Source organism: Cryptotermes secundus, unplaced genomic scaffold (genome assembly GCF_002891405.2).
Source record: "Cryptotermes secundus unplaced genomic scaffold, Csec_1.0 scaffold99, whole genome shotgun sequence".
Classification (NCBI taxonomy): Eukaryota; Metazoa; Arthropoda; class Insecta; order Blattodea; family Kalotermitidae; genus Cryptotermes; species Cryptotermes secundus.
Window position 1 is genome coordinate 3,064,239 of NW_019725842.1, and position 16,989 is coordinate 3,081,227.

The following is a 16,989-nucleotide window of genomic DNA, read 5'->3' on the forward strand; positions in this document are numbered from 1 at the left end:
CTTTCCATCTACCGTGTCAGACAGCGAACATCAAACGTCTGCCAGAAGCAAACGCCCGCATTTAGTTTGCGTTTCCCCCCTCAGCTTTTCCCACCCTCATTTTTCGCCCCTATTAAGGCGGTTAAGCTTATGTAACAATTCTCTTTACATAGATACAAAATTTACTCATACAGAAATCTTTTATTTAAATTATGATATAAAGTGCCTAGTAGAAATGATAATAACAAAGATTAACCGTTTTCAGAAGATAGTGCTAAATAGAATACTGGAACATGCTAAAGAGCTGTAGGGATACAAACAGGGCGGGAAATGCCCTGATTAGCTAATTGCTTCTTAAAAATTATTTAAACTTAATGAAATTTAATTTGACTTGTAGTCGAGAACGTCCATTTGGAATCAACTGCAAACCGAAAATACCATTACTGGAATTCTATTTGCCATATCCCGTCAGATTTTAGAGAAGATATACCAGCACAACGTTGAATGTAATTATTTAGAAGAAGCACTAAAGTTTAGAGCCTTGTTAAGATAATGGGCCATGTGATTCACGCATATTCGGCTGCTGTTCAAAACCAACTTATGAACATTACATCGTTAATTAAGGAAATATCAGAACTTTGATTTATTATACAATTTTGCAGTAATAACAAAAAACGATATACTCAGGAAATAAAGATGTCCACATATCGCTCGAGGTACGAGCAGTCATTAATGACAAGTTTTACTGAACTCATGTTTACGGTCATCCTTATGCGGATGTTTTGAAAAGGAAAGAAACCTTCCAACTATTCATAACGGGCTCACATTCCATGATAAATTCTAAGAATACTTTACATATCCGCATCAAAACATAATCGACTCTCAGAGAGTAGACAGGACAGAGCTGAACGAAAGACTGGACGCTCGTTAGTGACCTACTACGTAACTTATCTTCACTTCTCTGTCCAAAAAGTATCAGGCCTTGGGCCGGGAAAAAAAATTCTGTATCTGGGTGGTTACAATACCTAATCGCCTACAAATTATGCTGCGTATTATTGTAAGTAATTCGTTGCTATGGTAACGTGAAGTTGCTTAGTTCCAGATCTTCAGGTCACTGTTTCAAAATTTACACACACACACACACACACACATATATATATATATATATGATGTCAGAGGATGAGTGCACACATGTTAAACGTTTTATTGGGAAACTAAGCAGCCAGAACATTACGGGTTTCACCACTTGACAGCGGAACTCTCAAAGTTTTACCTACGATACTTATTCTGTCTAGTGCATATGACTCTGCGCCTGAATTTGCGCATGCCCCAGTTTCAGGGTGTTTTAACACGGGATGAACACTGGGCAAGCAACAAAGGCAGCTCAGGTCGAAGTGCAGTGAAATGGAAAAAGGTGGGGGGAAAACTTTCTGAGTAGTTCTACTGTCCTAGTTGTTTTTTCTAAACAAAAGCTTTTAAAATGTGTGTACTTTTTCTGTAATCAATATGATATCTTTTCACATATTCTCATTTTCCTAGTTTATGGTCTGTCGTAATTTATTCCCCTATTTACATTTAAATTCAAATTAGTGTTCTCCCATTTCCCTGAGATAAGTTGTATTAGTACAGTTTGTGGTTTTTCTACAATTCTTTGGAATCCGTCGTAACACAACAACATAGCGGTCAAGGTCAACATCTTAGCTACAAGTTTCCGCGTTTAAATCCATCATCAAGCAAAACACATGATTATTATATTCACACACTATTGAACTGCAATTTCATTGTGATAGTAAAGATGGATACTTGATAAATATTACATTATAAAGTACAAGATATAAAAATACAGTTAATTATAAAACGAAATTTATGGAATAAAATATGGTTAAAAGTTCTTCATGTGATATTGCATATCATGAAGTCAGTTGCTGCAAACTTGTTATATTCTCGCGGACATAATGGTATATTCAGGACTTGTATACATATAGTAAACTGCTTGGAGGCCCATGGTATAGGTGTGGTACTATTTGACTTTAATTGTTTGGCCGGTGCCTCATCTTACAGTGTACTTTGTCCTCTCTGTTGGGAATACAGATTGCAATATAATAACACAACATGGTGCACGAATTGAAAATTATAAATGTGGTTTTTCTATATGCCAAACTTCGAGAAACCACGATTCAAGACAGACTGAGTCCGAGTTGAGATTCGAAACGGACACCTCCGGAATCCTTATCGCTTAATCCAAATAATTCCATATAATTCACTGTATATAGCTGGGATAGCTCAGTCGGTATAGCTACTGTCTAAGGAATGGACTGCTGGGGTTCAATTCCCGGCAGGGCAAAGAAATGTTTCTCTACTCCACAGCGTCCAGACCGGGTCTGGGGCCCACCCAGCCTCCTATGAAATATGTAATGAGGGCTCTTTCCCTGGGAGCAAAGCGGCCGGGCGTGAAGCTTTCCACTCACTTCAGTCTAGTACCGAGGTCAATAATGGGGTAGCTCTCCCATACAGTTTCATGTCGTGGTGCTTAATTAATTAAACACAGGGACAGCTTTACCTTTACTTAATGCATTGTCATTATTCGTGCTTCATGAATGTTTTCTATAGCATTAGCACTAGCAATAAATTTACATCTAAAGAGATGGTGATATATTATGATGGGTATTATCATAGCTATTATTGTGGTAACAGCAACAATCCATGGTACGTGGCCCCAACCGGCCAGCGATCTTGCTGAGCGCCATTTTCTACGAGATGTAACGTTCGGAGCATGAAGCTGGCCACATGTTTTCAAGGCTTACGGTGTAGAAATTACATGCATCTTTACCTTAATCCCTAATACTCTAAATATCTTCAAGATAATATATAAAAATTCAGTTCGTACCTCACGGGAAACTCATGACGCCTACGCTGAAAATGTCATCCATTTAAAACTGTTTACAGAGAAGAAAATACATTCTTATCGTAAGAATATACGACGCTTAGAAATACACTATATGGGCAGAATGAAGTGTTTTAGAATGTTAAAACAGGTGATACATATAGTAACCACTGAGCTTTAAAGGGTTAATGCACCTTAAGCACCTTTATGATGTGGTTCTTTGACGCAAATGTAACTTTACGTTTATCATTGTAACCATCCACTGCTCATGGAACCAGTTACATATATTCATCCGTGACATTTAGCAGACTGGGGGAACAGATGTTTAAGCCGAATATCTTCACGGAGTACAATAATGTAGCTGTATCTCACGGATTCCGTCCTACACATCCACTTTCTCCGAGGTAGAGCTCATAAATTAGGCATTGTATAAATCTACTCTGGAGGGTCCACAGAACACACTGCTCGTTCTTTATTTTTTTCGTGGAATAAATTGCTAGGTCTTTTATAAATTTGTCATGGACTCGAAGCCCGTTGTTCTCATGGGAACCGGCTGCTCCCGCAACCACCACGACACTTCGCTCCGGGTAAGGATCTGGACTGAATTGTAAGTATCCGTGTGACTTGCGATGTCACGTGCTTGCAGTGTTTTACTGGAACTTATATTCTGTATCGGAAGGTGAGTGTAGTCCTCAGACAGGGTCGTATACGAGTGTGGTACTGATTAAATTGAACATGAATTTAAAAGAAGATTTACCTTGGTACACCAGAATTTATGCCACAGCAGGCCGTATTTGTGAACCGTCCTGTACTTAAATGCCCTAAGCTCTCCTGGATTCGTGTTATATAGCCGCGGCACGGACAAAGCAGAAAAAGACAGTTCTATTATTGCGTAACGCAGACCACACAGAAAACAAGTCACGTCATATCTATCTCTCCAGTCCGTTGGCGCGTTCACTGCTTCCTAGCAACGAACTATAAACATGCGCCATATTATTGCATGCGCGTATCGCGGGATATTTATAGAGCCTTGCCTGGCAGTTAGTTGACATGTCACAATATGAGCAAAATAAAGCACGTGATTTACAAGTTTAATCGGTCGAGCCATAGCTCAGGCGGTTAGTCGCCGGTTTCCACCGCGGCTGCTCGGGTTCGAGCCAAGGTCAGGTCATGTTGGACATGTGGTGAACAAAGTGGCACTGGGGCAGGTTTCTTCCTAGTACCTTGGTTTCCCCTGCCAATTCTCATCCCGCTGACTGCTTCACATTCATAACTTATCATCCGGGGCTTGTAAAATAGGCTAATTAGCGGCTGACATACGAAGTGGACTCAGTCTCACCCCGCCCCAAGAAACTATAAAAAAATAAACTACAAGTTGTGTCAGTGTGGCTTGTAAACAGAACCACCAATAGATTATTTTACTGAATATGGCAGAACGATGCTCGAAATTTATTTTAGTCTGTTCGACACTACGGCATCCAACGGAAGCTACTCCACAGTCACAGTTCCTACCCTCTTTCTGGGAAGACTATTACGTTTTTGCTCCCGTCACATAGTGTCTTGTACTGCAGTGCGTAAATGTCGTTTAAATCTCTTGAATTGCAACACGTAATGACACAGCTCTTGCCTAATTTTCGCATGTCACGAGTATAAACCACTTGATGTCAGCACAAATTCGTTTGCGAAACATCTCATTCCCCGCAGACTTCTCTGACCTGTCATTTTGTCAGTGGAAGCCATTACTACAAGTGGAGCTGCAGCATTAGCTACGGCTTAGTTGCGTTTGTAAATTGGTGCCGGGATATGAATTGGAAATGCTGCATCTGAACGGATCACTAACACACAATGGCTGCATGACATTTGGATTAGGCAATGAGCACTTGAATTAAGTCGTCTTCGACTGTAGATCTAAGAGCAGAAGGGGCTCGGAATATTCCAAATTAGAATCTCGACTCGACGACTATCCATTCCAATTCTCATTTCCCATGATTTCTCTGTCCTAAGCGAATGATGAAACAGTATCTTAAGTTAGATCGTAACTACTTAGTTAGTTAGTTAGTTAGTTATTGGAGAGGGTTGGTTTCCCCATGCACTTAGACCTGTATTGGTCCATTGTGCTTCCCTCTATGATTTCTACCAGTCTCTATATCCTACCGGTACTGGTGCTTACCATCAGTCCCGCCCAGCCAGCGAGACCGGCTCTACTAGCTGAGAGGTATCTATAATGCTTCCCCCATCTACCAGAGGTATTAGAGTCTACTGTTGGGCGGGAAACGTCCGTTAATTTGGCTCAGTGACCTCCTTTGGAGATATGAGGTTCTTTTACGTGCCGTAAAGCTACGACACGGGACCCACGGCTTAAAGTCCCTCCCGGAGGGCTTGTTCCCTGAATTTTTCCGCCCTTAAAAATTCCACGACCTCCGCCGGGTATTTGAACCGGCGTACTACGAATCATGAGGTGGGAACGTTACCTCTAGACTACGGAGGCCGCTTAGATCGTAACTACTTACGTTCACATTCTTTTTTCTAAGTGTATCAGCAGTGGTTACTGTGGAATTTGACACCAAAACCCCATAAATTTGAAAACCCACGTCGTTAAGTAAATGCATACCCAGTCATTAAATTTCCGTTGTTTAAGGTTCGGCCACACAGAGCGCTACGCTATGTTCGCTACGTACGCTGTGTACACTCTGCGACGGAGCTAACATAGGGAACATAGCGTACGTAGCGTACGGAAATCTGTGTGGCCAGTCACATTGGCAATAAAGGGAGATATTTTTCTGTTCGTATAGCGTACGTAGCGCTCTGTGTGGCCGAACCTTTACGCCGTGAAATCACACGATATCCCATCATGCTGTAGAGAACAAAATTCAAGAAGGCAATATTGTTTTGTGGGAGGAAGCTTAAGTGTTATTTTGCGCTTATTTTACATTACATTCCTGTGGATCCATTTAAGATGTACGTGCTGAAATAATTCAGTTTCCAAAACTGTAACAACTGTTAATATCCTATTTTCTTATTCTTATGACAAAATAATAGATGATAATCCATCACAAAATATCTGCCACTGAATGAGCTTAAAACTACAAAACATTGGTCATAATCATTTAACCCATGCCGCAGTCCGTTCTGTTACATAGAGTTCCCAACAGCAGGCTGCGCAGAAGACAAAAATATAACCATCGAAGATGTAATACTACATCCAGTACAGTTGCCGTAATGCTGTGGGTTTTTGAAGGCGATGTTGGTGAAGATGCTCGTCAGTCTGATCATAACCGAAATTGCGAGATGTGCATTTTCTAATAATAACGAAATTTTGTACGACATAAGTTTCTAATTATGAAGGATCTCCACTCAGAAGTCATTAACCGGCTCAATGGAAATTGAAAATTTGTTTTAAAAGTTATTTCATCTTTTGGAACGTGTACAAACTATAGGTTGACTCTAAATTTTTTTCCTCAGAACGGGAATCTAGCGGACCGCTTCAGTTATATTTACACCGAATGACATTTGTGTGTGCTAACAGTGCTGATTTGTTGGGTTAAAGTTGATTCCTGTGTAATCAATTAACAGGCTACCCAGCCAAATAAATTTATTACAACCTAAATGAATAGAATTTTATTTAATATAAATTAATACCAATAATAAATATATAACCATGTTGATTAGTATTTCACAAATCGAAACATCATAGTGAAAATTTTATATCTGTTCAATATAAACTAATCTAATATAAAAGAAACGTTTCTGTGCTTGACTAAGATACATGCCATGAAATCTTCTTAGGGAGTGGAGGTATAGCTCCACATATTCGTAACCCCTGTGTTGAAGTAAGTGGCCAATTATATGACGTGTCTGTTTATTCCCACGGAATGCTCTGCTGGTTCCCATAGTTTATGAGTGTGATATAAGCTACTTATACTTAGAAGTACGAGATTAATGTAGCTTATGTTAAGTTCACTGTAATAAATACCCGTAGCAGCAAATATATATATGTAGTTTTAACGGAATTTTAAGGAATAAAGTGCTATAAAGTTCTGAATAATACGCGTATTGTCATTATTATTAGTAGTATAATTGTTAGTGTTATTTGCATGTACAATAAACAACAATTAATCTGAATCATTATTATTATCCTGTCTGAAAATCTATACTTTTCATTTCGCAATTAAATATTTATACTTTTCATTTCTCAGTTCTCAATGACACTTAGATTTATGTTAATGAAATTATTATTATTGTTGTTTGTTTACTTGTCTGCATTATTATGCTTTCCTTCAGTGCTTGCCTGTAATTTGTCTTTGACTTTATGTTGTGTTTGTCTATAATGTAATTACTTTTATCTACACTGTGCTCTGTCTGTAATTGGCCTTGCGGCTGTTGACTCGGCACATAAATAATAAGGAATTGAATTGAATTATTATTACTAAAGTCGGAAAGATGTGCCGGGCGGCTATTATACGTGTAATTGGATTTGAGTTAATAGATTGAAAATCCTCAGCCACGGTAGGCTGTGTTAGAGTCAAATTTCCGAGGAGTGCAAACCACTATGCCGTGAAGGTTAGGTACACGTACAGTGAGAGCCCTGTAAGTGGACAAAGAAGTAACAGTCTGGTGCTCCTGAGTTGAAATAAAATTAAGTACTTTAGTTAAGCATCCCCAATTCTGTCCAGAGACTTTACGCAGTAAAATGTTAGATCTTGCACTAGTGCCTTATAATGAAGGATCTTCTCTTAGCTGGAAAAAAATTAATTCATTTTCTGCTTGCGTATTTATATTACATTTCCCATTTGGATTCCGCAAAGTTGACTGTATTGAACGTATAACGTAGATTTACAATCCGATAGTCGTCCATAGCAGAGTAATATTATACCACACCACATGGTGCCGAGTTCTCTGTAGCGAATTGAATATTTGATTGGGATATATCTACGTAAGCTTACATATTCTTCATGACTTTGATAACCGCAGAATGGACATTTTCACACTGCAATGAAAAGCTGGAAAGTAGCCACTTTGCAAAATGATGTGGACATCCATTTTAGTCTCTCAGTACTCTCTTTATGCTCGGTACATGCTCATAGGATCCAGTACGTCATTGGCATGTTGGCGTTATTGCTCCAGCCATGTTGAGTTTCATCACGAGTAAAGAGAAGAACATGTTAAAATGAAAGGAGACGTGAAAGGTTTTCCATTATAATAGAGTAGACTACATGGCGGGATAAATTAATACGATACATCCAACCGACATTCTGCTGTTCTTACTCTGATCGAACTGAAAGTAGAGTTAATGCTAGTGGACATAGTTTCCATCCTATTGTTTATATTTAATGAGATGAAGAGAATATTTTATTTACTGGATTGATATGTGCAGAATTTTGTATAATTTGGAATTTTAATTAATAGAGCTTATACGTGTACTTTTTAAAAATGGATTAAACCAAGAATAATTGAACTGTTCTTAAATTAAATTACAGTTTGACCTTATTGTGTATATACTTCTGATTACTCGACTTCTAATATTCACTGAAAGCATTTTTCGCTTTTCCGAACTCCTTATTGGAGCTTCTTCAGAAATATGCGAAAATTTCGGTTATGAAAGAATCATTGTGAGAGCGAAGTGGTCACACTTAACAGCTAAAAGTGTAACTCGGATGGCCTCGTAAACAAGCATAACTTCGTTGTAACATTCAAAACAAAGATATTTCTACAATTATTGTAAGACTGACTGCGTGTTTTACATAATGTTTTACATTATGTAAAATGTTTTACATTTGTGGTAATACTTTTCAATAGACTATACTCGTATTACAGAAATTAAAATTATTGCCTTGACCTGCTTGTGTTCCTCAATGTGGGTTCACTTATTACATCTCCAGTGAAGTGCTAAGCTATATATTGTGATATGTATAACAATTTCTAGGCAGCGTCCGAAATACGCGCACGTAACAATAGAACCAGTGTCGCAAGAGGTGTTTTCTATGTGGTTCGCATATAGCCATTGCTATGTAACGGACCAATAAACACACATTGTTGACAACAAAAGACAGTGTTTTCCGTGGGATCCGTGCCTAGGAGCTATCTCGAAGATAATCGACGCTACAAACGAGTTGAGTTGAGTTGATTTGAGGGTTCAGCTGTGAGTGTTAACCAGCAGACAACGGAAGCTGAAAAATCTCCATCGCTAAGATTCGTTACCAGCTGATGTCTAACGAAGACACTGCAGAGGAATAGCCATTGTGGAGAGCTGTTATTAAGTAAAAACTGATGAAAATAGACTGAGACGGCTTAGTGTTGAGTGATTTGTTGTGTATAAATCCGCGATAGTGTAATAATTATTTTTAATTGCGAACTCTGCGTGGCAAATCTATTCACCAATCCAAACCCTGTCTGTAGTCACTAATACACGCGACAATATTAAATGTAAATATTTGTGATGAATGTTTTGCTATTAAACTGGCATGTATAGTGTACATTGCCCATCGTCTGGTGTTTTGTTTGGAGACCACAACGTTTCGAAACCTGGCGGCGGGAATATGCATTGACAAAATCACATCAATGCAGCAGAGTAGATTCACAGTTTCATCTAATGACAGAATCAGAGTCCGCTTCTGAAACTTTATATTATAAAAAAACCAAGACAATAAACGAAGATCTCTAAATTCGGGGATACAACACCGTGTAGACTGTTGAAAGCCAGCCAACGGTCCAAAGGAACATATCTCCTACATCTTCAGGATAAAGTCCCAAAATGAAGGTGCTATGTTCCTCCGAAACGGCGGTTGACTTTCAGCGGACTACACGCCGTTATATCCCAGAAAATAAAAGTTTTCATATCCACCGCTGTGAGAACTTCAAATTTTACAGTCCACACAATGTCCAACATATATATCATTCTTATGATTGATTGATTTTATGAAGGGATCTAACTACCTAAATATTAATTTCTACTTAAAAATGCCATGCTATGCCTCTTTGAAGCCGTACCGACTTCCTCCAGAAGGGGAAGATGGTGTGTGTGTGTGTGTGTAGCACAGAAATTTGCAACGCGATTTCTATACAAAGCATCCGTGAAGCGATCTTCATGGCTTGTCACAGCTCGGGACGGGAGGAACTGCCGAACACATCTCCACAGTACGCGCTCGCAAAGACACTCGGTATGCAATGTTAGACATATTTTACATTTATTTTGGGTACCTAATCTGAATAAACAAGCCGATCGCAGTGGCCGCGCCGTCTGAGGCATTAAACATCTCCGCCTGTTCGAACGCAGGTGTCGTAGGTTAGAATCCCACTCAAGGCATGGATGTCTGTGTGTGTTTCTTATCTTCCTGTTCTTTGTGTACGTAGCGGCCTTGCAACGGTCTGATCGCCCGTCCGAGGAGTCCTATCGACTGTGTGCAGGATTAAGAAACTAAAAAAGCACCCAAGGCCCAACAAAGAGCTGTAGAGCCATAGATAGGTAGGTAGGTACGTCTGAATAAACTAAGGCTGAAAGATCTCCGCATGCTTTATTTGCGATCTTGTACACGTTAGTCATCGTGAGGATAATTTGCTGCAGATGACACTAACGTATTATTGCAGGTTCAAACCGGTTTTCTCAGCAGAACAAGACTCACTTTACCTGTACCGGAACGTATCTGAATTAGCTGGAAATGGTAACGTAAACACCGAAGAGTCTATGAGCTAAGTACGGGAGTGCGCATGTCGATCCTAGAACCCATTGTAATGGGACTCACACATTCCAAGACAGCGCATATATAACAGACGTTACCAAGGAAATGAAAGCCAGAGCTAGGGCGGTTTCTTCGATAACGAATACACTAGCTAACACGTGAAACGGAACCCTTCAAGGTGTCTTGTAGACCGTCCCACTGTAGAAGATAAGAGACCAGAAGAGAATTGAGGACAAGGCATCAAAATTCCGTACGTATATGATTATATTAAAATAATATACAAGCAACAAGCAAAAGTGGTACAAAATCGTGATAACGAAAATGTTAGCAATATTGGGCACGTCGAAGTCCGACACAGAAAGTACAAGAGGCGGCAGTCATGCATACGACCGTTCAAGTGATTAGACTGCCGTTGTAGCGGAAACTACTAGAAATAGGGCATTATCTGCTGTAGTGAGCCTGGACCGACAGAGGCCCTGTGTATATTTTATATACATTTATTAACATGTTTAACATATAAAATGTAAAAATCCTTTGCATTATGACAAATGACTTACTATTGCTGACAATGACTCTGACAAAAGATTCTCGTCAGAGAGGGCGCTCCACAATAACAAGACCGTAACTGTCAAAATATGTGGTCATAAGCCCCAGATTAGGCTCGACACCAAGACTGACTGACTGACTGACCGACCGTCAGTCGCAATGTGACTTTGACTTTGAGGACAAGTCAGATCAGAAAAGACCAGAGCGGATATCCGACCAAAAGATAATTGAGAACAGGCCAGAACTCAGAACAGAGGCGAACAGAGCAGAGCTGAGAGCGGAAGAGACCAGCTGAGCCAAGAACTATAAGACGAAACGTGAGCAACGACGGACTAGTCAGGTAGCATCGTCTGCAAGACGTTATTTCAAACTGATTGTAATTGTAATTGTAAACGGGTTATCCAATAAACAGCTTCCCATAATCCGGAAACCATTAATTTCTTGTCGCCTTACATGGATACGTGACAATATAAATATTGTGGTGTATAGACCCGTTGCTAAGTAGTGACTTGGTAAAGAGCGACCTTTGCTAGGTAACGCCCGCAGCAATATAAGAACGGTACTTTCTATGTTGCTATGCAACTGCGAGATAAACATCCTTCTACATCTATAGAGCGACTGTGTTTTCTTCGTGGTTCATGCCGAGGAGTTCTGACACAACTGGCGCTACAGTTGACTCATGTGGAGGCGAGGACGAATACCTCCACCGTGACCCTGCGAGTCATAGGAGGCGGTGGGAAGAGAAGACTCAAATCTGAGACAGTAAAATACTGTCGCGAGTCCCAAGGGACTGGGACCCGAGAAAGACTGTGCTGTCAAGGGCCAGTAGCATATACAAAAGACACACCCCTCCTCTCGCCAGAGAGTGTGTCCCACAAAAACATGGCCGTAACTGTCAAACAGTTATAAATATCTGGTCATGAGTCCCAGATGGGGCTCGACACCAAGACTTACTGACTGACTGACTGGCCGTAAGTCTCAGTCTAACTTTGACTTTTACAGTTCGGTTTGCGAGATATTCGCCGGACAGTAATGACGTGAACACGGGAAACTGTAGAATCTTCGCTGTTAGAAGCCGTTTTTAAGGAACGGCTCTTGAGGACACAGCAGGCTGGAAAAATGCTTAGCGGGTGTTATGGTAATCTGCCAATTGTGGAGATTAGCAGTGGCGCTTTAATTAAGCGTATTTCCGATTGGTGTATACAAGTAGTCAATAAATCCGTTCACCAATCCATACCCCGTTTATAGTCGCACCCCTAAATCGGAACGTTTTATTTTGCTAATTGCATGCGACTCTTGTCCTGTCGTGTTCTAAATAAATTCATTATGAAATAAAGACATGCATTATTCTACTCTGTAATTTATATTTTTTCCTTAACAACACGGGGAACATACACCAGCTTTGGTCAACAATCAAGTGAACATCTCCAGAAACTGGTGTAATTATTAATATGTTTGTTCTCCTCCTAATTGTATGAGATAGCAGGAGATATTCCATGTTATCTTAGAGAATGTATGCGCCATACCTTGTGTAATTTATAATGGAGATTTATGTTTTAGCCTTCGGGCTAGGAGGTTTATCGCACCTTGCTGTCAGAAGACAAAATCCCATTTAATACATCCCTGCAGGCTAGCATTTAGATCGGGAAGGAAGCTGATATTCCATGGAAATGCGGATTTGTGGCTGTAGCATGTGATATAAATTACTGCTTGGTTTAAAAATAACTTGAAATATTATAAAAATGCAACATATGGTCAGTTGATTATAGGCCTACACAGAACTGAATATGAAGTGGACGTTTTGGAAATGTCTACATGGAATTTTAAATACATAAGCACCTTAGGTATTGAACGCCTATTTTATTTGTGTGTAATACTTCCTAGAAAGTATTTAAATGTTTGATAGCTATGAATTTAACAGACGCCATCTGAACGTGTCTAATTTATGATAGCATTTTGAAACGTTTCCTAGTTCAGTTCGACATTGGACTGTAACGAGACTTACTGAGTGTCGGGCTGAAGTCGACAGGTATACTTCTGTGAACACGTGATATATTCAGGATCGGAACAGGTACCTACTTTTTAAAATTTAAGCCTTTTCTTTGTTAAAATTATGTATATTGTTCTGATACATTATTGTCGCTCGTTCTGAATATATTTATTATATGTTCATTAAGGAAGAGATAGCTGTGACCTCATATTCTGAACCTGACAAATAATTATGGCTTCTCAAAAGTGAAAATTTTGTTATGGCAGACATATTCGGAAAGTTTTAACAAACTAAGTTTTGAGGAGGCTAAGATTGCTGGATTAAGTCTTAACACTTAACACTTCGCCGAGAGTTGTATTCATTTAGTAGAAATTGCATGATATGGATTTGATGTTTTTGTGTGAAATTAATTCCTTAAACATTTAATCCCACCCTGTCTGCAGTCCTTTGCGTAAGCCCAGTTATAGGATATTTATTTTTGGCGAATTTGGTTGCATCCGCCTCTTGCAGTGTCAGAGAAGGAGCCAACTCTTGTCTCCGCTCTGTATGTACCCTTATTGGCCTGATCCTTAAGTGACCTATACACGTACGAGTCTCGCTCGCCAGTCAGGCTCGGCGAGCTTGACTCGGGAGGCGGGGCTCGGATTAATATCACCATAAACACATGAGCTGACTCCCAACTTTGCGACCCACACATGGACGAGTTGTACACGTACAAGTCTAACTTGACTGCCGCATCTTAATCTCCAGTGGAAATACGTAAACCCAGACGAGCACCCAATGTCATTAAAGTGTGCGAAAAATCAATTGAAATGAGGTTCAATTAAATTTGACTGTTTAGTAATCTAAGAGAAACGGAAACTCTTAATGCATATATTTTTTTCCTTGGCACTACAGCCCCAGTGGGCCTAGGCCTACCTCCATGAACTTCTCCGTTCACTTCGGTTTTTCTAGATCATACACATTCGGTAGGACTCCTTGGGCGGGTGATCAGCTCGTCGCAAGGCCTCTACCTGTAGACAAACACAGAAAAACGCACACAAACATCCATGCCCTGCGTGAGATTCGAACCCACGATCCCGGCTTCCGAGCGAGCGAAGACAGTGCGTGCCTTAGACCGCTCGGCTACCATGACCGGCATTAATGCACATATTGCTACATCAATACCGTTGAAGTAATGAAAAGTGAAAATATATCAGAAACTGTGATATCAGATCGAAATTATAGGGGTCTATATATTCTGTGTAGATTTATCAAGGTGTAAAACCACTTCTTGTTCCGTCTCATGCCGCTGTCTAGGATGCGTCGAACCTTGCTGCCGTTCCCTGTAATACCCTTAATGACTTGGCCCTCAGCAAAACCTGACTTGATCTTTGCCTGTTACATTTCGCATTCAAAATACAGTAGCCATGAAGTGGACACAGTGACTGTAAGAGCGTGTGGGATAACATATTTAATGCGGGTTTAATTAATTGCGAATTTTTAATATTCTGAAAGAAAAGTAAAAAAATAAATGTCCAGATAAATAAATTTATTTAAAGTTTTTTAACGTGTACTGAGGACATGTGGACTGGAGCCGAAAAGTTGCATAATGAAGAGCTTCTTGCCTTGTACTGTACACCTGATAGTGTCTACATGCTTATCTGTATGTGGGGTGGGTTATGAGTGGAACGCCCTGGGAATTGATACAATTTTAGTTGGAAAACCATGGAACAACGGTCTGCTTGTGAGATCTTGGTTGAATTTGGATCATATCATCAAAATGAAACTTTGGATAATGTGTTGTGAATGTGTCGATAAAATTCAGCTCCCTCATGGCATCTGTGAACCTTGTGACTTACATTAAATTAGGTAATTTCTTAATCTGTTGAGTATCCCTCAACTTTTCAAAGAAGACTGTTTTACCATGCACTTAATTAGCTAGTTAGTAAAACGGGTAATGAGTACACGAATGGATTTTATTAAAGTTGTCTGATCACTTTCCTATATATTGGTTGTTATGAGAGTAAATATCTGTTCTTCGCTGCAACGAAACTGAATGTTAGGGCACATCTAAACATTAGAATTTCGCAGTACTTGACAAATTATGAATGAACTATATATCCACGTTATTTATAGCGTGCTATTATTCAAGATTTAGACATTAATGCAGCGTAAGCCTAACAGCGAACAATTAATAGAACATCAGACGTTTGTTTAATCTTCTGGAAAGCTAGACGCGTACTGTAGATTTACTTAAAATTTAAGCGGCTTGCCAGGTTTTCTGCCTTCAACGGAAACAAGGCTGGAGCAGATGCGATGGGGGGATTAAGCTGCTGTCTCCCCAGAATCTGTCAGATCGAAATTTATGTTATCGACCCTGCTGTATTTTTCTGAGACATGTGGTTATATCCGTATATTCCAACTTTTATTAATAATTGCTGGAAGGCAGTTAGTTCATATTAAACCGGAAGCAATCTGAAAATACTTCTTTCGAAAACAAATTCTTTATAATTCAGAGAATTATTTGTGCCTTAGTAATATTCATTAAGTATGTAGTTAGTTGTGTATCCTACATCAGGGTTTCTAAAAGATTTTTAATTCATGTAACGGTTGAGCAACGCTGCATTACTCGAAGATTGGTACTGCGTTTGTCACGCGTTTTAGACACCGACAAAAATCATTTAAAAATACAGATTTTCCAGTGCATTTTGGCTGCGCTATGATTGAATTGGAACACACCGCCACGCCGTTCTGGCTGATGCAAAAATTGAAAAGTTGTCCGGTTGATACAAGAGCATTATTTTTCCTACTGTGCACCACAGAATTTACCCAACACGATGAATTCTTAAAATTATTGCGTATGTTGAGGCGGCATGCCTTCGTACGGAGACGCTGACCTTTGTCGCAAATCCCATCCAGACGATAACACTTCTTCGTCATCTACACTCTCCTACCGGGCACAGGAATTTCCTCTCCGAGGAAGTTTGGGCGGTTCTTTCGGAAAATTTGAACTTACCCTTTCTAATCATAAGTTATGTATTACTAGATTCTAAAGGGTTCTGACGATGGCGGATAACACAACAGAATTTCTGGGTTTTTAACTTTTTCCATCGTCCGGAATTCTGGGAAATAGAAAATACGACGTTTCGGAAAGAGATCCAATTTCCGAAAGGTCGTGTTTTATATTTCCTAGAATTCCGGACGATTAAAAAAGTAAAATAAACCCAGTAATTCTGTAAGTTATGTATTGTTTATTTACAGGAAACAGAAGATATTATTAAATACAGGTCTGTCTTCTCCAGCATTCTTTTAAAAAGATACTTTGAAATTGTCAATTAGAATTAAAAAATCATGACATAGAAAAAATTACAAAGGAACAGGAGTAAGAAGAAAGTATAAAATCGAAGAAGAATCTGAAATTAGAAAATAAGTACCAAAGTTGGACGGTAGAAACATATATACGCCTACGTCCATCCACCAAAGCGAAGAGGAAGTTAACAATGCTATGGCACGGATGAAAAGAAGCAGGTCGGGTGAAGAACTAAATTAAATTCCTGTATGTTATACAGTTAGAGTGTACCGATTTTATAAAAAGAAATACCTGTGATCAGTTTCGAAAGATCAGTTTGTTCAATATTACGTTTGAAAAATGTTGGCGTTCTAACTAATAATCAAGAGCAGAATAAACAGCTTTCCTCGAAATATCAAGAATGTCTAGTAACTTGCAATGGAAGAACCAACATGAATCAACAGTACAGTCTCACAAAAAGTTTTGGAACACAGTCATTCAGAGTCGCATTCTGGGACGACAGCATCAGAAAAGCAAACGGAAGACAGTAAATTTAAACAGTTATAGAATTCATGCCTCAAATGGATGTGGAGCAGCATGATCTCCTATTTCGATATTTCGACCGAGGAGAGATGAAGTAACA

General features: G+C 39.4%; 1 protein-coding gene and 1 long non-coding RNA gene across 2 annotated transcripts in view; one reads left to right on the forward strand and one right to left on the reverse strand.

Moving 5' to 3' along the window:
• The window catches only part of LOC117282246, a 537,046-nt gene that overhangs the window by 286,519 nt on the left and 233,538 nt on the right, over positions 1 to 16,989 (forward strand). The window lies entirely within an intron of this gene.
• Positions 1 to 16,989, reverse strand: part of LOC111863630 — a 364,157-nt gene that overhangs the window by 286,463 nt on the left and 60,705 nt on the right. The gene's annotated exons all lie outside the window — the stretch shown is intronic.